The sequence below is a fragment of the Vipera berus genome (genome assembly GCF_964194415.1).
Source record: "Vipera berus genome assembly, chromosome: 6".
NCBI classification, from domain to species: Eukaryota; Metazoa; Chordata; class Lepidosauria; order Squamata; family Viperidae; genus Vipera; species Vipera berus.
Window position 1 is genome coordinate 87,457,416 of NC_138208.1, and position 22,531 is coordinate 87,479,946.

The window sequence follows — 22,531 nt, forward strand, 5'->3', positions numbered from 1 at the left end:
TAGCCGGGATGATCTATGCACGGTCACTCATGCGCTCGTGTCCTCTCGTCTGGACTACTGCAACGCTCTCTACATGGGGCTGCCCTTGAGGACCACTCGGAAGCTCCAACTGGTACAGAATGCAGCCGCGAGAGTGGTGTTGGGAGTCTCCCGATACTCCCACGTTACACCTCTGCTCCGTGAGCTGCATTGGTTGCCAGTTGTCTTCCGGGTGAGATTCAAGGTACTGGTAACGGTATTCAAAGCACTCCATGGCATGGGGCCGGAGTACCTCAGGGAACATCTGCTGCCGGCATCAAGCTCCCTGCGCCCTGTGCGTTCCCACAGAGAGGGCCTCCTCAGGGTGCCACCGATCAGAGAATGTCGATTGGTGGCCCCCAGGGGGAGATCCTTCTCTGTGGGCGCTCCGGAGCTGTGGAATCAGCTACCGGTAGAGCTCCGGACGGCGCCCGATCTTCGCTCCTTTCGTCGCGATCTCAAGACATTTTTGTTTGTACAAGCCGGCCTAGCCTGAGGGGGGTTGTGTTGGGGTTGTTTTATCTTTCGCTTTTTAATTTTTCTGGGGGTTTTTAGCGTTGTATCTATATTGTTTTTAACTAGGGCAATTGTTTAATCTTTTTTAATGTTTGTATTTGCTATTTTATTCTGCCCTGTGAACCGCCCTGAGTCCTTAGGGAGAAGGGCGGTATATAAATGTTATTAAATTAAAATTAAATTAAATCTGCGACATCTTTTTCACAAGGGGGCTGCAGATCCCCGTAAGGTGGCCTAAGGTGGGCTTCGTGGTACCTTCTGGCCCTCCAGAAATTCCACACACAGAGACACAGACACAGACACAGACACACACCCACACCACTTCACTTTCTTAGGGTCTTGCGGAAGAACAGGGTAGAACAACAGCTAATGACCCTCTTTTACCGGTCTACTATAGAGAGCGTCCTCTCGTATGGTATTGTGGTTTGGTATGCTGGTCTGACAGCCGTGGACAGGAAAGCATTACAGAGGGTGGTGAGCACAGCACAAGACATTGTGGGCTGTCCCCTGACACCACTGGATGACCTCGCCAGGGCTCGTTGCCTTGGAAGAGTGAGGAAGATTCTCAGGGATGACTCACACCCTGGACGGTATCTCTTTACTCTCCTACCATCCGGTAGGAGATATAGGAATATAGCCAGCCGTACCAACAGGCTGAAAAATAGCTTTTATCCGTGGGCTGTTAGGCTTTTAAATGGGACATAATCTTATGCAGAATTGACGGGAGGCCTGTGTGTGGTGTAGTTGGTTCACATGGTGTGGTGGGATGGAGGGTTTGTTGTCACTGTGTGTTGGGGGGAGAGAGCACGGGGGGGAGGCTCAGCTAATCTCAATGTACACATGTTGTACTTTGACAATAAAGGTTTTTTATTATTATTATTATTATTATTATTATTATTATTATTATTATTATTATTATTATTATTATTATTATTATTATTATTATTATTATTATTATAATGGAAAGCCAATGTGGGCTGCTTTGTTCTTTTTGTTTCCCAAAATGGCTCTGGTTTTACTAAGAGGGGGGGAAACAGGGGGAGGACATCCCCTTTTCCTCCCAATTGAAAGCTTTTGATCAACTTGTTCTGTTCTCAAACAGCATAGAAGCGGTTGGCCATTGCTTTCTTCCTGGATGATTTTTTCCAACTTTCTTAGCTCACCCTACCGCTCTGGAGTTTCCTAGTGGTCCCCCATCCAAATAATAATCCTTCGAAGATTAACCCAGCAAAGTCTGCCAAGGGCTGGCTCCCAGGGCTGTAGACATAGAGGTAAAAAAAATTCCCCCAAACTGGTGCCATCTAGTCTCAACAAGGGGGCATCCTGCAAATGTTAACCCTGTTATTCACACACACACACACGCTAGAATAGCTGTGTCAGGTGGGGATCACTGGAGCTTTAATACAATTCCTCTGAAAAGCAACTAATTAGAAAAGGCTTGGATTACATCATTCCACAATAGGCTGCTCTGGTCTTCTCTAATCCCCTTCCAGTTCCTGCCCTTAGTATGAGAAAGGTAGCCTTACCAACGTCCATGAAACATAATAATGCACAACTGAACTTTTTCTGGTGTGTGCCTTTGGCAAGAGACATCTCAGTGAAGTGACCGTGAGGTAAACTGTACCGGTGGCCAGTTGTGTGCGTTGTGGAGTGCGGCTCCTGTTTTATTGGAAGAGACCGTCTGAAATTTAGCTGGAGAGAGTCCACAGTCCATTTCTCTCCCCTGCTCGGCAGCATCCAAGAAATCCATGGAACGGTCTAGGGCTCCCCTGCCTGAGCAGGGGGTTGGACTAGAAGACCTCCAAGGTCCCTTCCGGCACTGTTGTTCGGTTTAAGTCATTGCTCTTCGTCCTCGGCAACGGACGTGTTCCTGGGATGAGACCAAGAGTGCGCTTTCTCCCTCTCTCTGCGTGCGTGGCACACGTAGCCACGCAAGAGAGAAAATCTCCCGTTTGCGGTGATCCTGCTGGGAAATGAGGCCTCCGTTGCAACTGGCTTCACAACCGTCTGGCGCCGTGTCTCGTGTCGCTCCAACGGGAAGACCCCCAACGTGGCCCAGTGGCAGCTTCTCTTCTCCCGTAATCCCAAAGGCTGGCTGAAGGGAAGAGAAACGTTTTGGCCTGAGCTTCCCCTTCCCGATCTTCCCACCCACACCGGTTCTCCGCCTGGGTCCAAGCAGGGCGACATTCCCCAATCACTATAACCGATTTCAAATGGTGCTAGAAAGAAGAGTAGACTCCGAACACCAGAAGAAATCAGTTATCCTTTAAAGGGGTCACTGGAATCTGGGAAGGTCAAGACCGGCCACAATCACACCACATCTACTAGGCATCTTTGAAGGGTTTTTGGTCGAGCCACCGTTTGTAGAGCCCAATTAGGAAACGGGCTATTAAGTATGTCGATAGGAGAAACTCCGCTCTTGCTCGGTATTTCAGCCGTTGGCATTATATGCTGTTATGCCTCGAAGTTGCCGTCTTTCTCCAATTGGGGGGGGGTCTTCCAGATACACGGGAATACAGATCCTACAAATTTGCCAGCCAGCTGCACCAACACAACTGGGTGTGCGTGCGTGCGTGTAATCCTCTGGAGCATCAAATCCTAAATATCTGCTAATTTAATTTAAAAGGTAGCAAGCAATCTGGCACAGAAACCATTGTGGAAAAGAGGTTTTCTGCTGAGTCAGCTTATTATACAACCAGCTCTGAACATCCCTGAATATCTCCTACTAACAATCTGTCAATGACATTCTCATAGTATGCATGCGCAGCGCACGCACGCACACGCACACACACACACACACACACACACTTCCAAGGCCCAGTATCTTCCTGACTTGCCTAAGAAGCCAAGTATATTTCCGCAAGGGAGAGATTTGTCTCAATTGTCTAAGTAACCTGGCTTCTTTGTTATCTCACTTTTCCTGCTGAGGCTGTTATGTGAAAAGAGGCAATAAATCCACGGAAATGAGGTGGGTCAGCGGAAGATTTTATCGGAAGCCTATCGGAAGCAACACGTGGACTCCGAGACTGGTCAATGCGCAGCCATTCTTGCCCCAAAAACACTGATTTCAAATGGTGCTAGACATTGTGTACTTAAATCTAAACCACCATATGAAACCAGATTCCTGAAGAAGCTCCAGACAAGGCCTCCCTGTAAGCTAAGGCGTGTTACAAGGCAGATGTTTATTAATATATGCTGGCTATTTGCTTCTTCTTTTTTTCATTTCAATGAAGCTGAGATGGTAAAAGACCCTTCGAGGGAAAGCCGTCTTCCTTTTTCCTCCTGGCCCATCTTCTCGAAACAGCCAAAACATAGCGCTGAGCCTTGCTGTCGGAAACATTTCACCGCTCTCAGGGTGAAAGAAACTGCAAGAGCAAAGACACACGGATGAAAAAGCTGTCAACCTCGCCTGTTTTCCCACACTCAACAACCTGTCTTAAGCCCGCATAAATTCCCGAGCGTGTAAAGGAGCCCTTGTGGATTTGACTCTGCCGGTCGTTGCTGACTCTAGGGGGCAGTGCTCACCTCCATCGCTGTCTGAAGATGTTTCCACGGTCATGTCCGCCAGCACGGCTATATGCCAAAGGCCCACGGAATGCATTTTGACCTTCCCACTCGAAGTGGTACCTGTTTTATCTACTCGCATTCGCGTGCTTTCGAACATGCTAGGTGGGCAGGAGCTGGAGCGAGGGACGGGAGCTCACCCCATCTCACAGGGCTTCGGGTCTCAAACCGGGGGCTACCAGCTTTCCAGCCCACAAGCCCAGCATCTTTAACCGCTGAGCCACTGCACCAACATGTTTGCCTATCTTGGTGTATTCTAACCCCAAAGTGTGTAGCTCGAGGTTCCAGGGATTGTAGGAGCGCTCTGAAAGCCTGAAATGGAGCTGCCAAACAAACAAACGGTGAGCATGTCTACCAAAGCAAACGTGGATCTCCCTCGGCTCCATCTTTCTCCCTTACCTCTCTGTTGTGCGAAAAGGCACTGCCGACAGCCAGTCAGGCCGACGAGTGAGCGGCCCAGATCACATGAGAAGGGGAGGGTCTGCCCCAGGCCAGGAGGCACCGTGGGCTTTGCCGATGCTGGTTTCCCTCAAGTTCCTCCTCCAGATGACCGGCAAAAAAAAAAGAATTGCAAATAAGGTCTTCTTCCCGTTTGTAGAAACAAAACACGGGCTTTCCTGCTGGATCCTCTTGCTTGTCGTAGTGGCCAACTGGTTCGGAGATGGAGACCATCCTGATGGTATTTCCTCGGCAAGTGATAAAACTGATCGTCTTGAAACCAGAGTGTGCGTGTGTGAGGTGAGCATCAAGAGCAAGCCTTTACATCGACCCCCCGATGTAAAAAAAAAAAAAGTAAAGCTCTTTTGTGTTGTGCTCAACTCCTGGTGACTTCTCCATGCATGGAATTGGCACCGACTACTTCCGGGATGTAAGTCTGAGACTCAGGGCCAAAGGGTGTCTTCAATTGCCAAAGAGCAACATGGAAGATTTTCTGCTCTGCATTCTGTAATCAAAAGGTTCTTTCTTGACCAAGGCCAAAAGGCTTTATTTGAGATTTGAAGTATCTAAATCTGATATCCACCTAATAATAGTGAATGTTGCAGCATTGATTTTTTTTGGGGGGTTGGGTGTGTGTGTGGGGGGGGGAATTAATCCTTTCCCAGATGCTGCCTTTCCCTCCATCTCTTATCTTGAAATATTCTTTTTTCATTTCTTCTCTTGCAACCTGCAAAGAATAAGAATATGTTAAAGAATATGTTTTTAAATTGTGATTTTAATTTTTGCGGCTAGACTTAATTTAATTTTATTTTAATTTTATATTGGATTGTTTTTAAATTTTGCCTTGTAAACCGCCCTGAGTCCTTTGGGAATAGGGCGGTATATAAACCAAATGAATGAATGAATGAATGAATGAATGAATGAATGAATGAATGAATGAATGAATAAATAAATAAATAAATAAATAAATAAATAAATAATAATATTTTTTTAAAAAAAAACCACTCAGGTTCTGTTTTACAGCCGAACACTTCTTCCTTCTCCCTTCTTTGGAGAAGGATGTTTCTTTTGACTAAAAAATTCTAAAGAAAAACCACCCCATAACGTCAGTTAATGGACATCAACGGCAAAGCAGGCAACCTGAAAAATGTTAAGTCTGAAATTAACACAAATGACACGAACTGGCGAATTCGTCAAGAAAGGTCTTACGGGAGGTAACGTTTCTTTGTGAAATGTTTAAAAAAAAATATCAAGATCACTCTTTCCCTTCCCCTACTCTTTCCCCGATTGGTACATATTAAAAAAAAATGTGGTTTTCAAATTTCAGAGCAATTTTTTTTTCCTTCCTGATCTTGTATCTGGGCTGGACTCAGAATGAAGTTGCAGACAGGAAATCTGATGTAAAAAAAAAACCTTAAAAGTTCTTTTTTAATGAAATATTTACAGACTAGCTCTCTTCCAACTTTCAATCATATTGCCCATTACCCCCTTGGTGTGGATCTTTCACTGCTTCCCTGCAACAATCTTCACTAATCTAGGTCTCCTGCTGTGTATCATATATTCAAATGTAATTCAGATTTATAAAGGTCACCCTACTCAGCATGGATGCAGGACGACGTACAATTAAAATCAATACAATGGCTAAAAATAAAATACAAAATAAACATCCCCTAGGAGCTAGGTGTAAGTGAGGGAACATACCATAACCGAGGGAGGTTCTGCATCAAATTGACAGAACAACAGTCTATTCCAGAACATGGAGGGGGGGAACACACCCTACATTTTTAAAGATTGTCTAAAGTTTTGCAGGTCTGGAGAGATTCAAACATCTGGACAGATATTATTCTGAAGGTCATTGTGATTGTGCGCATCCTCCTCTGTTTCTCCATTTAGACATCAACTGTATAGCACAGAGATGGAAGGAGTTGCAGGCTCTCTAGTCCAACTCCAGAAATTCCAAGTATCCACAGTGGCTTTCTCAGTTCTACTTGAAAAAGCCTCTGAATGAAAAGGAGGAGAAAATCTTGTTCCCCTACAGGATGCCTCCACTATCTTTCTGTCACCTTTTAATCTAGCTAAACCTTTTTTATTTATTTATTTATTTATTTACCTTTCACTAAGCTCCTGAATCACAAGACAGCAACAGATTTAACACCAAATCATGTCCCTCATCTCTCTCTCTCCGTTTCTCATCCTCTTGATTTCTCGAAGTATAATTTAAGTTATGTTCCAGCAGGGGGCAGCAGTTATCCAAACTTGGCTTAATTTGAGATTATCCAATCTCAAAGGCCTGGAGGAACGTTGTCCATGGGGTCGCGATGGGTCGGACACGACTTCGCAGCCAACAACAAAAAATCTCAAAGCATTGCCAGTAATTGTCTTGCAATCTGAAGGGAAACATTTTCAAGGGGGTAAAAAAACAAAAAAACAACCACCTCAATTTGCCTTTTAAAAAGCACCTTTGGGACAAGGGTGACCAGACGGGACGATTGAGAATTCCCACAGACATTGTGAGTCACTGGATCTGAATGACGTCTGCAGGGGAAGAATCATCCAGAGTGGCCCTGGGTAGGCAACCTTGGCTCTTTTTATGACTCGTGGACTTCAACTCCCAGAATTCCTGAGCCAGCCATGCTGAGGGAAAAGGGAGAGGTTTCCAAGCTGAACCATGCTGGCTGAGGAATTCTGGGAGTTGAAGTCCACGAGTCATGAAGAGGCCATTGTTCCCCCATGCTGGCTCAGGAATTCTGGGAGTTGAAGTCCACGAGTCATGAGGAGGCCAAAGTTTCCCCATGCTGGCTCAGGAATTCTGGGAGTTGAAGTCCACGAGTCATAAAAGAGCCAGGGTTGCCTACCCCTGGTTTAGGCCTAGGCCGCTTTATGACTCGTGGACTTCAACTCCCAGAATTCCTGATCCAGCCACGCTGAGGGGAAAGGGAGAGGTTTCCAAGCTGAGAACATGCTGGCTGAGGAATTCTGGGAGTTGAAGTCCACAAGTCATAAAAGAGCCAAGGTTGCCTACCCCTGGTTTAGGCCGAGGCCTAGGCCGCTTTATGACTCGTGGACTTCAACTCCCAGAATTCCTGATCCAGCCACGCTGAGGGGAAAGGCAGAGGTTTCCAAGCTGAGAACATGCTGGCTGAGGAATTCTGGGAGTTGAAGTCCACGTGTCATAAAAGAGCCAAGGTTGCAGACATGACAGGACTGTAGATGGGACTGTTCATCAAGGCACCAGGAATCAAGCTTGTGTCTTCTTGGCCTCTGGGTTCACCTTTCTCAGCCGTTCAGTCCACACGATACTTAACTGGGCCACGGAAGATCTGGAGGATGTGATCTGCACAAGGCATGGAGCTTGATTGAATTTTAACTTTGACTTTTGTGCTTCAGCATACTGTGCAAAAAAGAATCTTTTCACTGGCAACAGCAGAGAAGAGGATTGCCACTGCCTTCTTCTTTTCAAATCCCCAAACCCCCTGGGGGTTCTGGGACTGTTGGGTGGCCTCCATATGTCATCTGGGGACGAGACAGTTTGGTCTAGTGGTGAAGGGCTAGAAACTGGGAGGTCGTAGGTTCTAGTCCCACCTTAGTCATGAAAGCTGCCCAGGTGACTTTGGGCCAGTCCCTCTCTCTGAGCCCAACTCACCTCACAGGGTTGTTGTGGGGAAAAGAGGAGGAGGAAGAGGAGGGTGGGTTGAATACGTTTGGCACCTTAAGTTATTATTTATTAATATTAGAGGGGGGGAAAGGCTCATATATTGGAAACCAAAACCCCACCTCACCTTTGTAACAATCACCTTTTGGTTCAAGCCATCCTGCTGAGGAGAGATACACCTGAAATTAGAAAGCTGCTTTGTTATTATTCAAAAAAAGAATCCTCTGCAATCATTGCTTGTCATTCCAGAACTTAAGAGCAAAGAAAATGTGGGGACCTCGAAAAAAAAGAGAATTAAGCTTTCTCTCGCCCCCAACACTGGTTGTTACCCGAAAGAAGCATTCCTTTTGGCGTGTTAGAATTGCATTGAATTTGAATTGAATTGATTAAATTGATATGCCGCCCTTCTCCCTAAGGACTCAGGGCGGCTCACAACAATAAAAAGTTAAAAAAAACCATAAAATACAAAATTTAAAAAAGAATTAAACAATAAATGTAATAAATACGTAACAATTAACCCAATAAAACCAAATTTAAAACTATAGTCGGTCCAGGCCCGATTGTTGGAACATCCATGTCTTCAAGAAACCTCTGAAGTTTTAACAATAAAAACCCAACGACCCAGAGCGACGTTTTTCAACCTTGGCAACTTTCAGAGTTGTGGACTTCAACTCCCAGAATTCCTCAGCCAGCATTCTGGGAGCTGAAGCCCACAAATCCTAAGGATGCCAAGGTTGAGAAACACTGAAACCAGGGTCCTCGTGGTTATCATTTCCTTGTGCATATCTTAAAGCAGAAGCACCAAGTAAGGTTAAAATTGGAGGAGCCTTGATTTGGGCAGCAGCACTAAGCAATGGGTGGGGCCCTGTGTCCTCCTTGCCCTTCCCTTCTCTAGAATTCTATAACCGACTGTGCGAGGGAAAAATGCAGATTGCAGAAGGATTTTCTTGGGACAGGAATCATGGCTCAAAGCTTGGGTTAAACTGAAACCCCCCCCAAAAAAACCTTTCTGCAACCCAGTTCTCAGTTTGCACGTCTCCTTGGCTAGTATTCCCGGTAAATCTCAACCGTGGTTGGGACAGCAATGGCTAAAATACATTGAAAGGTGGAACCCGGATCTTTTTTCACAAAATGACCGAAGGGAAGAATTTCTACCCAACTCTCACGAGCCCTTAATTTATTCCGAAAGCAAACGAATAGCCACTCTGAAACTGGGGGGGGGGGGGGGTAAGGAGTGCCTATTCATTGATCTCAGTTTGTTGAAGTTTCCTCACTTGGGTTCGAGAAGGGTGGTTATTTTGAATGATAAATGATGACAACCAGCGGGGAGATTTCGACAAAGTCTCCCCATCTCTCCATTCCAGAAAACCATCCCAAATGGATCCTCTCATTTGGCACCCTTTGAGTGGCAAAGCCCATGGCCTTCTCATTTAAAGTGCCTTTTATTTTTAAAAACGCATGCAAAGGATGATCCTATCTAGTCTTAACACAGGGGTTGTCCAACCTTGGCCACTTTTAAGACTTGTGGACTTCAACTCCCAGAATTCCCCAGCCGGCGTGAGGTCAAAATGCTTTATTCATCTGTTGTTGTTTTTTTATGACTTTTACGATTAAGACAATTCCACATAGAAAGCGAACCTTGAGAAATGTTGAGACTTTGGAAAGAGTGCGGAGAAGAGCAACGAAGATCATTAGAGGGCTGGAAGATAAAATGTATGAGGAACACTTGCAGGAATTGGGCATGTCTCATCTAATGAAAGAGACTCGGACAGCCATGATAGCAGTCTTCCAATATTTGAGGGACTCCCACAAAGATTGGGGGGGGGGGTGTCCAACTATTTTCCAAAGCACCAAAAGGCAGGACAAGAAACAATTGGATGAAACTAACCAAGGAGAGAAGCAACCTAGAGCTAAGGAGAAAATTCCTGGTTGTTAGAACAATCCACCAATGGAAGAGCTTGCCTCCAGACGTTGTGGGGGCTTCATCACTGGAGACTTTCAAAAAAAAATGACTGGGCAACCATTTGCCTGGAACGGTATAGGGCAGGGGTAGGCAACCTCGGCTCTTTTATGACTCGTGGACTTCAACTCCCAGAATTCCTGAGTCAGCTATGCTGACTCAGGAATTCTGGGAGTTGAAGTCCACGAGTCATAAAAGAGCCGAGGTTGCCTACCCCTGGTATAGGGTCTTCTCCTTCAGCAGGAGGTTGGACTGGAAGACCTCCAAGGTCCCATCCAGCACTGTTATTCTATGTTCTGAATTAGGGCTGCAGGTAGAGAGAGGACATGCAGCTCCCCACAGCAGAGTTATTTCAACTTCCAGTCGTAATCTGAAATAATCCCTGCAACGTGGCCAACTCAAAACAACCGAACTGGATCCAACAAATGCTCTGTCCGGCTTTTTACTTTCACTCACCCCAAAATGCCCATCGTGAAACGGGAAGAGGGAGTCACGACTGGGCGTCCCCCCGCCCGACAAGTTCTAGAGAAGTTGACTTGTTTTGGAGTGTCACCCTGTTAAAAAACAAAAACAAAAATTGTGAAACTTTTTGGAGTTTGAACAAAGGAATGACAGAAAACAGGCCTTTGGCCTTTTCTCAGAAAACAGCCCTGTACATACCGTACAAAGCTAGTAACTTCTGGAATTTGGTTTGATTTCCGTCATCTCATTTAATGAATCAGAGTCACGTTAGAGGCTCTTTCCTTTACCCTCCCCTTTTTTTTTTTTTGCAAGCCTTCTGAATGAATTGGCATAAAATAAAATAAAAAAAAGTGGGGAGGGAACGGAATTCTGGGAAAAGCATTTCTGGATATATTTTTTTATGCATTTGTTCTGGGACTTGGGCAGGAAACTGCTGAAAGAAGTAAGCATTCTGCTAGCAATCCTAATGCAGACATTTCAAATAAGGGAGCAAACCTGAAAGAGCTTGTCGGGAGAGGCTAAGAACCGTGCACCGGTTAAAATCCAGAATCAGTTCAGGAAGGAAGGAATCAAGACCAAAGAAATAAAAACCTACAAATAGAACCAATGCCAGGAACCAAAAGAATATTTTAAGTTTGCCCACTGGGACGTTTGAAGGTTTTTCCTCCTTCCCTTAAACAGCAAAGGACCATGCTTTAAATAAACAGTGTGCAAACTTATGGAAATTTCTATATTTCTCCGGTAAATTCAGTGGTAATTTATTCTCAGGTTTTGGTGCCTACTAAGGACTTCTGCTTGGCCATCTGCTACAAAGAGTTAGTAACTTACAAGCAAGTGCCAAAGTCCTTTGACATCTTTGCTCTTAAATTATGCAAGTCTGCATAAAATGCATAGGTTAAAAGGCACTGTATGGAGCATGCGTACAACTATGTGTTTCCACCACTAACGGTCATGCACGTTTATTATCAAACTTTAGATCCCAATGCAAATACACGTCATCAGTCTAATAAAGGCTGCGGACTAAATTTAAGCAAACGGCAGAAGTTTCACAATTTCAGATTTAGCATAGTTTAGTTTAGGATATGAAAATACCATGGAAGAGTCCATTCGTTGTCCAAACAATTTCCCAGATTAGAGCTATGATGAAACAAGAATACAATTTCAAGTTATCTCCATCCAGCTTTGCCCCGACTACTACTGTCTTCAGATGACAATTCTCAGAACGCATAAATGCAAAGCTGCTGCTCCAAGCTGCTCTGAGGAGGGTAGACACGTACCCACGATTACATCCAAAGAATTCTATTTTAGAATTTAGTTCTAAATTTAGCCTCTCTATTTTACCATATTTTAAACATTTTTTCCCTCCTGTAAAATACATTAACATAAACACAGTTGGTATTTCTGCCCAGAGGAATTCTCTCGTGCTGAACTTGTGGTTAGCGATAGCATATCTTCCTCCTTCTCACCTTTTTAAAATTAAAATTATTGTTTAAGGATCTAACTTTGCATGGTAGTAAAGGACACAAATTTTAGGGGGAAAAATATAGAGAAATTCTCCCCTCTCCAAAAGGTATGTGTGGAAGTCATGTAAGACAGTAAACATGGGGGCATGACGTAATATATTGTTAGTATCTCTCTGCTTCTGATCACTTAAGGGAAGGTGGAATGTATATACTACTCTAATAGATATTTCAAATTGAGAAGGGATAGGCATACATGATTTTGGGGGGATGGAAATACACAAAATTCAAAGATTTGCTATAACATTTCCCAGTCCCTTCCCAAAACAGTGTTTTTTTTATTTTGGTTTGTAGGCTGTTTAAACTGCGAAATGGTATGCCAAAGGAATAAACGCAAATGATGAAAGAGTGCTCGCAAAAAGGCGATAGGCAGAGAAGATTTGCACGCGCGGCTAGAGATAGAGGAGAAACCTGGCGATTTTTCACATGAACTTATCTTATTTTTGCATTTTTGAATCGAAGCGTTCTTCAAAATGTACAGAATGTTGCGCTGAAGTTTGTGAAGAATAATAATAATAATAATAATAATAATAATAATAATAATAATAATAATAATAATAATCCAAGAAAGAGTGGTACACAAAAAAAATAGTAAGAAAAATTGTTTTCAAACAATGGGCGTACTTTAAATATATATATACACATACACACACACACACACACACTTTTTTGTAGCTCAGCACGTTGCAGGAATCCAAACTGGTTAGATTATAGCTCAGTGCACGGCAAGCACTAAGAATATGGTTTAATTTCAAAATCTAGCAGAAAGCTCTCGTGTGAACACAACCACAGTGGACCTGCAAGCCCACCAGATGCCTTGCAGCATCCGTCACCGAGAATCTGACCCTCTTCTCCCAAACAGACCTACCAGCTTCCAACCCAACGACCCGCAATATAATTTGGCAATGGGCTACGACGGAAAGGCCCATTACAATCACCCGAATTCGCTGAAACCCCCCACAAAAACAATAAGTGTTCTCTTTCCCCATGTCTTTCTGGCCAAAAGCATTTCCTGGCACCCTGATCCTGGCCAGCATTGCTCTTTGATGCAGAACTAAGCCCACAGACCCTTTATAGATGTACCAAAAAAAACCCCACCCCCAGCCCCCCCAAGGAAAGTATTTCTGATCAATGGCTGCAAAGGCTTGACAGCGGAGGTTTTGGGACCCGTCATTATTTCTAAGAGCTGCATAATTAGCCCTGGAGTTTTGAAAAGCTTGGAAGTCGTGCACCGCAATGTCCTTGAGAGAGAACATGGGCAAGCATTCGCTAATTGGACTGATTGTCTAACTGGTGCCAACAGCATTCAGTGCAACAGGACCCATCTGCTAGACGTGGCAGCTCACACCTCCCAGAGAGAGGCCGGTCTCCTCAGGGCAAGTGTGTGGACTTTGTGTTTGGGCATGTGGAGACAGAAGCACGAAAAAGCCGCAAAAAGTCGTGGTGGTGGTGGTGGTGGAGTGTCTGAGAAGTGCTGCTCTTTCTTAAAAAGAAACATGAAGCTTCTAGTCCTTAAGCTCAGAAGAAGGCAACCAGTTATTCAGGAGAAGCAGCAAAGCGATAAATGAGCTATTTATTTTTTATTTTATTTTAATCCCATTTGTATCCCGCCCTTCTCCGAAGACTCAGGGCGGCTTACAATCTAAAGCACAAATCAATGTGCTTAGCAATAGCCTTCATTCTATGTATATGCCTGCTTATTAGGGCTTTCACACACACCCCAAGCGGCATTATTACAAAGTCAGCTTATTGCCCCCAACAATCTGGGTCCTCATTTTACCTACCTTGGAAGGATGGAAGGCTGAGTCAACCTTGAGCCTGGTGGGACTCGAACCTGCACTAATTGCAGGCAGCTGGTGTTACTTAAGGGGGCATTAGCCCACTGCTCCACCAAGGCCCACCGAGCTACCTTTTGCTTTCACGTAATTAACAATGAAGTCTTAAAATACTCCAAAAAAAAATTCAACCTGTTGAAAAGTAAGATATCGTGGTTTATATTTTGAAACAGAGATGATCCAGCCTTTCTCTAGGAAGACTCAAATTTGAATTCACACGATATATAGTACTTAAGCTTAAACTGGTTAAATAACATTGCTGTGTGTTCACATAACAAGCCATTCTACAAACCGTATGATGCCTAATATGATGGTTCGGTATAAAATAATATGCTACAGCAGCGGCTGGGTTCCCACAAAACGCTTTTTCACAAAACGCTAAACCATACAGTATCCTACATCTAGTTAAGGATCTAGCCAGGGTTTCCCTCCCTGCAAAAAAAAGGGGGCAAAGGAAAACAGGGAGTCCTCGACTTATGACCACAGTAAAGGTAAAGGTAAAGTTTCCCCCGCACATGTGTGCTAGTCGTTTCCGACTCTAGGGGCCGGTGCTCATCTCCGTTTCAAAGCCGAAGAGCCAGCGGTTGTCCGAGGACGTCTCCGTGGTCACGTGGCCGGCATGACTAGACGCCAAAGGCGCACGGAGCGCTGTTACCTTCCCACCGTAGTGGTCCCTATTTTTCTACTTGCATTTTTATGTGCTTTCGAACTGCTAGGTTGGCAGAAGCTGGGACGAGTAACAGGCGCTCACTCTGCTACGCGGACTCGGGATTCGACCCACCAAACTGCCGACCTTCTAATTGACAAGCTCAGTGTCCTAACCCACTGAGCCACCGCGTCCCGTTTATGACCACAACGGAGCCCAAAATTTATGTCGCTAGTGGAGAAATTTGTTCAGTGAGTTTTGTCCCATCTTACGACTTTTCTTGCCACATTTGTTGAAGTGGATCACTGCAGTTGTTAAGTTAGTTATACAGTTTTTAAGGGAATCCGGCTCCCCCATTGGCTTTGCTTGATAGAAGGCCGCAAAAGCAGATCCAAAGCAACCGTCGTAACTATGAACCAGTTGCCCAGCATCTGAATTTTGATCACATGATCATGGGGCTGTTACAAAGGTCGTTAAGAGTGGAAAAACGGTTCCTTTTTTTCAGTGCCGTTGTAACTCTGAAAGGTTACTAAGTGAATTGAAGTAAGTCGAGGACTACCTGTATGTCTGGAGTAAAGAAATACTTTCACACATTTTGAGAGTTCTTTATTTTATTTACCAAAATGGTGTTCAAATGCCTAAACAAAACTGAATTTACAGTAGATGTAAATGTGCAGGAGACTCCTACTAAGTAGCCTTTCCTCCCTTCCTCTCCAGGGAAAGTTCTAACTCATGAGAATCTAGCGCAGGGGTCCCCAACCCCTGGTCTGTGAACCAGTACCGGGCTGCGGCATGCCAGCAACCGGTCCGCACAAACAGGCAAAGCCCCATCTGCAAGATGCAGGCAACACACAAACCCATGCCCCCTCCGGTCTGTGGAAAAAACGTCTCTCCACGGAACCGGTCCCTGGTGCCCAAAAGGTTGGGGACCCCTGATCTAGCACATCAGAGAAATCTCTCCGCTGAAACGATTCTCCCTGTCATATTAAATTTATACCTATGGCGAACCGAGCAAATATGTTTCTTCCAGTCTGAAAAGTCATCCTAACCTAAGCCCAGTGCTGGGATTCAGCCGGTTCGCACCTGTTCGGTAGAACCGGTAGCTAAATTTGGTTGAGTTTGGAGAACCGGCTGAACCCATGCTGCTTCTGGAAGTCCGTTCTAGGCCTCGGAGGCCTGGAGGAGGCCTCCCAGGCCTAGAATGGCCCACAGGAAGTACATGGATGTCACTTCCGGAAGTCCATTCTAGGCCTCGGAGGCCCAGGCCTGCATCCCCGCAGAGAACCGGATGTTCAGGTATTTGAATCCCACCACTGCCCAAGCCGCGTTTGGATACAATACTTCATATTAAACTGTGATGCAGCAGTACGGCAACTCTAAATTCCCCCACGTGCTCCTCTTCCTCTCTTTGTCTCCACTGCGGCTTTGAAGAAGACAAAGGCAGCTTTCACTTCCGCTTTTGGTAAAGATAGCAGAGAGAAAGAACATATTGTTAAAACACTTTTAAAAAAAACAACACAAAAAAGCAGGAAGCAAAAGAAAAGAAGAACAAAGGATCTTTTTGAAGCAAGGCAAAGGCTGTTTGGTCTGGACTTCTGTGTCCAACGACGGACTTCTAAAAGTTCGCCACCTCGAACGCAAGCCTACCGTCTTGCGAGCATGGTTCATTACACTGAGCAATCCTAACTAATAGCTGCTGACAGAATGACTCTTGGAAGATTCTTCTCATTCTTTTTCAACGTGCTTCAGAAATCTCTAAAGCCAAGCCAGCTTCTGGCTTGAGGAAATCAACTCCCTTTCAGAATCGTTATCAATTACCAGTTGCAATGTGTGGCTGTGAAAGTTGGACCGTAAGAAAGGCCGAGCGCCAAAGAATTGAGGCCTTTGAACTATGGTGCTGGAGAAGACTCCTGCGGGTCCCTTGGACTGCAAGGCGATCAAACCGTTCAGTCCTGGAGGAGATCAACCCTGACTGCTCTTTAGAAGGCCAGATCCGAAGACAAAGTAAATGCTACTTATGAGTGCCCACAAGTCCCCGCAAGAGGCTTGCCAAAATTCAGAAATAGCAGCGTTGATCTCAAAATTTCTGTCTGAAATAGCTGGAAAATTTTAACACCCAAATTTTTGAATATTTCCCTACTCGAAATTTGAAAGAACTTCCAAGTGTTGCCGTGGTACCACATAACCACCTCCGGGTTTATTCAAACATTTATTCGTACATATGCCTATGGCTGAAGGTCAATGGAGATTCTCGGCCATCCAGGTCATGAGTTATCCCAAAGATGCTTTTTCACGAGGCAACTGGACTTCCTTAATTTTTTTTTTTTTTTGAAGACGTTTCGCTTCAAAGACATTGAAGCGAAACGCCTGCAAAGAAAAACAAGAAAGTCCACTTACCTCGTGAAAAAGCCCCCTTGGGATACCTGTGGCTGGAGAAATTTTGAAGAACTAGGTAGGATACCAATCAGCAATGAGTAAGATTGTAGCTTTATATCTAAAAATGGCTCTGCCTAGGACACCGGGTGATGGTGCTGAGGCTGCGATTCTGTCCAAAAGAGTTCCATCAACGTGGCAGGGATGCAGAAGATCTCACGACAAGCAATCTTGTCGCGCCAAGTCTTTTCCAATGCAATTTTCCCGTTGCAAAGTTTTAAGACTTGCTCATGAATAGCATAATATTCGGTAATACCCGGTGCTCCATGGATACCAATGGTTAAAGGGGATGTGGGTCGATGCTTTCAGGAATCCCTGCTTCAATCATGAAGCCAGTAACGTGATTCTCTAGAACAGGGCTTTTCCACCAGTGGCACGGATACCACCTGTGGTACATTGGCACCTGGCAGGTGGTACGCGACCAACCTAAGAAAGTGGTAGCGGGGGAGGGGAATGAGCGGAACCGGTGGCAGCACCGCACAAGCCCGAGCGAGAGACGGCTGGAGCTGCAGGGCTGTCGGGGCTCAGCGGAAGCGCCAGGATCAGTGTCAGGCTCCAGCTGGAGCTCGGCGCTGATCCCGGCGCTTCCGCTGAGCCCAGAAGAAGCGCCGATCAGCTGGAATCTTGCAGCGTCTCCAGGGTCTTGTGATTTACATTCAGATGCTTGGCAACTGATTCATATTTATGACGATCACAGTGTCCCAGGGTCACGTGAAGTGACCAAAACCTACTGCATCTACCCAGCAAGGGGGGAGAATAAAAACCAAACACACCCACACCCCACACCCCCGCTGCCAATCCTCAACCGAAATGCTCACAACAATGAAAACCTCGGACAGGAGGAAGAGCGCCGCCGGGCGGGCAGGCAGGTGTCTTGCTTGGCTGTGGCTTGGGGGGGCACTTTTTTCAGTGCCATTGTAACTTTGGACAGTCACTAAGTGAACTGTTGTAAGTCGAGGACTACCTGTACTTCATCACTTTTTTCTTTTTGGGGGGGGGTCATCAGGTTTTTGACACCTTGCTAGGCGACTGGTGGTCCTCGGATGTCGCCGTATCCTAAAAGTGGTACAGTAGGTGAAAAAGCCGAAAAGCCCTGGCTTATAGAAGAGGGGCCACGCTGGTGACATTTCAAAATCCTATATATCGTGTTGTGGTAAGGTGGGACTGGAGATCCAATCATGGGAATTGCTTATTACAAGGCCATGTTGTTCAGGACATTAGGGCTTGTTTGGGGGTATATTGTATTTTGTTGTGTTTTTATGACTGTTCCTGGAAGCCACCCAAGGTTATGGTGCATTAGATATATAAACAGACATTTTGGAAAGTACCCAGAAAACATTTTGAAAATTCCAAAAAGGCCACCAGACTCAGCATGCACTGTATGCAGTTCTAACCAATATTTACCTAGCAGTTCAAAAGCACGTAAAAATGCAAGTAGAAAAATAGGGACCGCTATGGTGGGAAGGGAACAGCGTTCCGTGCGCCTTTGGCGTCTAGTCATGCCAGCCACGTGACCACGGAGACGTCCTCGGACAAGCGCTGGCTCTTCGGCTTTGAAACGGAGATGAGCACCGGCCCCTAGAGTCGGAAACGACTAGCACGCATGTGCGGGGGAACCTTTGCCTTTACCTAGTTGACCAACACTTCAAGGAAACAGGGACATCTGGGGTGGGAAAAGAGGGTTTTTAACCTCTTTCTTACCTGCTGTTTCTAATTATCTTCCTGCTTTAATTCTTCTTGCCCCACTCTGGATTAAGCAAGACAAGGTGAACTAACTACCCTCTGAAGACATATTTCTTAAAAAAAAACAGACTCAGTGTCGTACACGTGAAGTAATTTGTTAGCATTGTGTACAAAAAAAAATTTCATAAGAGAATTTATGGCTTCATAACTATCTGCATTAACAGCCCCCTTTTGTTCCCTCTCCCGTTTTTTGGAAAGCTAAATTTCCAATCGGAGCTATGTGAGCTAAATTTGCACACATAGCCATTTGGAAAATAACTTTCATCCTTCTATAATTTTCTCTGTTGGGATTTAGAAACGTTGGCCAGCTGTGTCTAAGCTTGAAAGCTAAGCAAGTTGAAGGATATGACAGGCAGGATGCATAAAGAAATAAAAAGATTTTATTTCTGAATTATGGTATAAGTTATTTAAGATATGATTTTGCTATTGATATGAAGTTATATTGTGTTATTTTAAAACCATGTGGATGTTTGATTGAACCAGCCTGAAAATACTTGCAAGAGATCACTCAAATCACTAAAATGAGAGTTGATTTAACAGCTGAATGAGACCAATATTATTTATTTATTTACTTAGAGCATTTAAATAGCCACCTGTCTTATATTAAACTCTGGCCAGCTCCCAATCAATTACTATTAGGTAAATCTAGGATTTAGTTAGGAATTGAAAAGCATTCTGGATGAAGGTGGCAGAAAACTTATTTCCGTAGTAAGTTTTACAGAATACCGAATGGTGGACAATCACTTAAAATATGAGCTAGCCGTGTGCTGCGGCTGCCAGAAAAAGCCAATGCAATTCTAGGCTGCATTAACAGAGTGATAGAATCAAGATTATGTGGAGTGTTAATACCATTTTATAATGCCTTTGTAAGGCCACACTTGGGATATTGCATCTCGTTTTGGTTACCACAACGTAAAAAAAAAGATGTTGAGATTCTAGAAAAAGTGCAGAGAAGAGCAACCAAGATGATCAGGGGACTGGAGGCTAAAACATATAAAGGTTGCTGGAATTGGATATGTCTAGTTTAATGAAAAGAAGGATTACAAGTGACTTGATAGCACTGTTCCAATATCTCAGGGGCTGCCCCAAAGAAGAGGGAGTCAAGCTATTCTCCAAAGCACCTGAAGGCAGGACCAGAAGCAACAGATGGAAACTAACCAAGGAGAGAATCGACCTGGAACCGTGGTGGCAAACTGTGGCACGCAGAGCCCTCTCTGTGGGCACGTGCGCCGTCGCCCCAGTCCTAGGCCTTCCACTGGGTTTTATAAAACCTTTTTGCTTTAGGCCTCCGCCGCCGTGTGCAAAAAAAAAAAGGTTCAATCAATCAATCAATTTCAACTTCTTGAGGGGAAAAAAAAAGATCTCGCCAAGTTGAGATTGATTGATTGAACTTTTTAGTCGCACCCAGTCTGCCGTTACCACTGCAGCCACGCCCACCCAATGGGCCACACCCAACCAATGGGCCACGCCCACCCGGCACCCGACGATACATAAGTGGGTTTTGGGTTGCAGTTTGGGCACTCGGTCTCTAAAAGGTTCGCCATCACTGACCTAGAACTAAGGAGAAATTTCCTGACAGCGAGAACAATGGTAATCAAAGGACCGGCTTGCCTCCAGAAGTTGTGGGTGCTCCAACACTGGACGTTTTTTAAGAAGAGACTGGAAATGGTATATAGAGTTGGAAGGGGGATCCTGAAGGTCTTCTAGTCCAACCCTCCTACTTTGAGCAGGACTAGAAGACCTCCGAGGTCCCTGTTACTCTGTATTCTGTCAAAGCAATCAGCTGGGCATATTTCACAAGGTAAACCATCAGGAGGTGCCTTTCTGGGGAAGTCCATTTCACGCACAAATCTTTTCCTGTCACCTTTTAAGACATGGGGTGAAAGATAACGTATGCCCTGAGATTCACAGGCAGCTACTTTCCACCGAAAACTGAGAAAAAGGCCCCCACCCCCTCTTGTGAAATCCCAATCTAGGCAGATTGCAGGGATAAAATATTTTATTTTTTATTTTTATTTTAATTCCATTTATATCCCACCCTTCTCCGAAGACTCAGGGCGGCTTACAAGCTTAGCAGTAGCCTTCATTCTATGTATATGCCTGCTTATTAGGGCTTTCACACACACACACCCCCAAGCGGCATTATTACAAAGTCAGCTTAATTGCCCCCAACAATCTGGGTCCTCATTTTACCTACCTGGGAAGGATGGAAGGCTGAGTCAACCTTGAGCCTGGTGGGACTCGAACCTGCACTAATTGCAGGCAGCTGGTGTTACTTAAGGAGGCATTAGCCCACTGCTCCACCAAGGCTCTTAATAATATTGAAATAGACTTCAGCTGTGGACTGTCCCTCTTCAGCAAACAATCTCTCCTCTGCAGTGGATATCTTTACGAGTGGGAGAGAAATGCGGGGACACTCAAAAGCTGTAAGCGGGAGTGGTTTAATGCGCAAATTGAACAGCGGGGGATTTTAAGTGTGGACAGAGTCTGACCAGAGGGCAGGAACTGTGGGGTAAATCGAGAGTTAGCATTTGAGCCCAAGCAAAGGGACCATAAGAAAGGCCAAGCGCCAAAGAATGGAGGCCTTTGAACTCTGGTGCTGGAGGAGACTCCTGCGAGTCCCTCGGACTGCAAGGTGATCAAACTGGTCGGTCCTAGAGGAGATCAATCCTGACTGCTCTTTAGAAGGCCAGATCCTGAAGTGGAAACTCAAATCCTTTGGCCACCTGATGAGAAGGAAGGAGTGTAGAAGTAGCAGTCCATTCTGGTTACACTTACATAAAGTGTGTGTGGGGGGGGGTGGAAATTGTGCTAGTCATAAGTTAATTGGAGGGGCGCTCAGCATATTTATGAACCCAACTTTTTTGTCTATTTTAGGTAGTGCATTGTGCAAATGAAATGGTTAGCCCGTGTAGTGGTTAAGCTGATGGACTGGGATGGAGAAGCTCCACATTTGAGTTCAACCTCAGCCACAGAAGCTCACTGACTGTCTACAGGTTAATCGCACTTTCCCAGTCCAACCTACCTCACAGGGTTGGGGGACGGATGGGGGATAGGAGCATTCCGTAAATTTGAGTTCCTAGACCTAGAGAAAAGGTGGGCTATAACTCCAACCCACCCACCCACCAACCAACCAAGAAAATGAGGCAAAAGACAGTCAGACTGTCACCGATTCAACAGATAGTACGGTAGAATACTGAGCTGACAGCCTGCACTTCCCACCTCTACATAAATATTTATACGTGTATATTTGTTTTACACAAGACAGACAACTAGCTTGTCAAGAAGCAAGGTTTTACTCAGACCCTGGTTGACTGTGCTATTCTGCCTGCAGGATAATTTCTTTTTTGAGTATCCTTTTGGGAAACGTTTCTTTTCTTTTTTTTCTTTTTCCCCAAAAGAGCAATGGTGTCTGTTTGCAGTCGGTAGCGGTGCATTCCACACCGCCATCTAAGAATTCAACCATCCTGGGGACAATGCTGGTTCTAACTGGCAGTGCCACAGCAGGGCACGAAGAAGGGAAGACGATACAGCAAGGCCTACCCAGACATTGGCTCTGCTGGCTTAGAGAAGGATCTTAACTATGCACCTGCATTGGGACAATCATTCAGTCTCCATGCAGGTGCCTGTTTCCATTAAGCGTGCAAATGATGTTCCCTTTTTCTGCAGCCACATTTTAACCTTGGTTTCCCTCGGGGAGGCGACGGTCATTGCTGCGCTGTGTGGGCACACAGCCTTCCATCC

The 22,531-nt window shown here is 45.1% G+C and overlaps 1 long non-coding RNA gene across 2 annotated transcripts in view; it reads right to left on the minus strand.

The window, feature by feature from the left end:
• Positions 1–1,499: 1,499 nt before the first annotated feature.
• Positions 1,500–22,531, minus strand: part of LOC308670312 — a 123,938-nt gene continuing 102,906 nt past the window's right edge. Inside the window, exons 6-8 of one of the 2 annotated variants that reach the window (XR_014026988.1) lie at positions 8,316–8,367; positions 4,498–5,263; positions 1,500–3,899 (exon numbers count right to left, since the gene is read on the minus strand). This is a non-coding gene — a long non-coding RNA (uncharacterized lncRNA). The remainder of the gene's footprint in view (positions 3,900–4,497; positions 5,264–8,315; positions 8,368–22,531) is intronic. The other variant, XR_014026989.1, reaches the window with a different exon arrangement.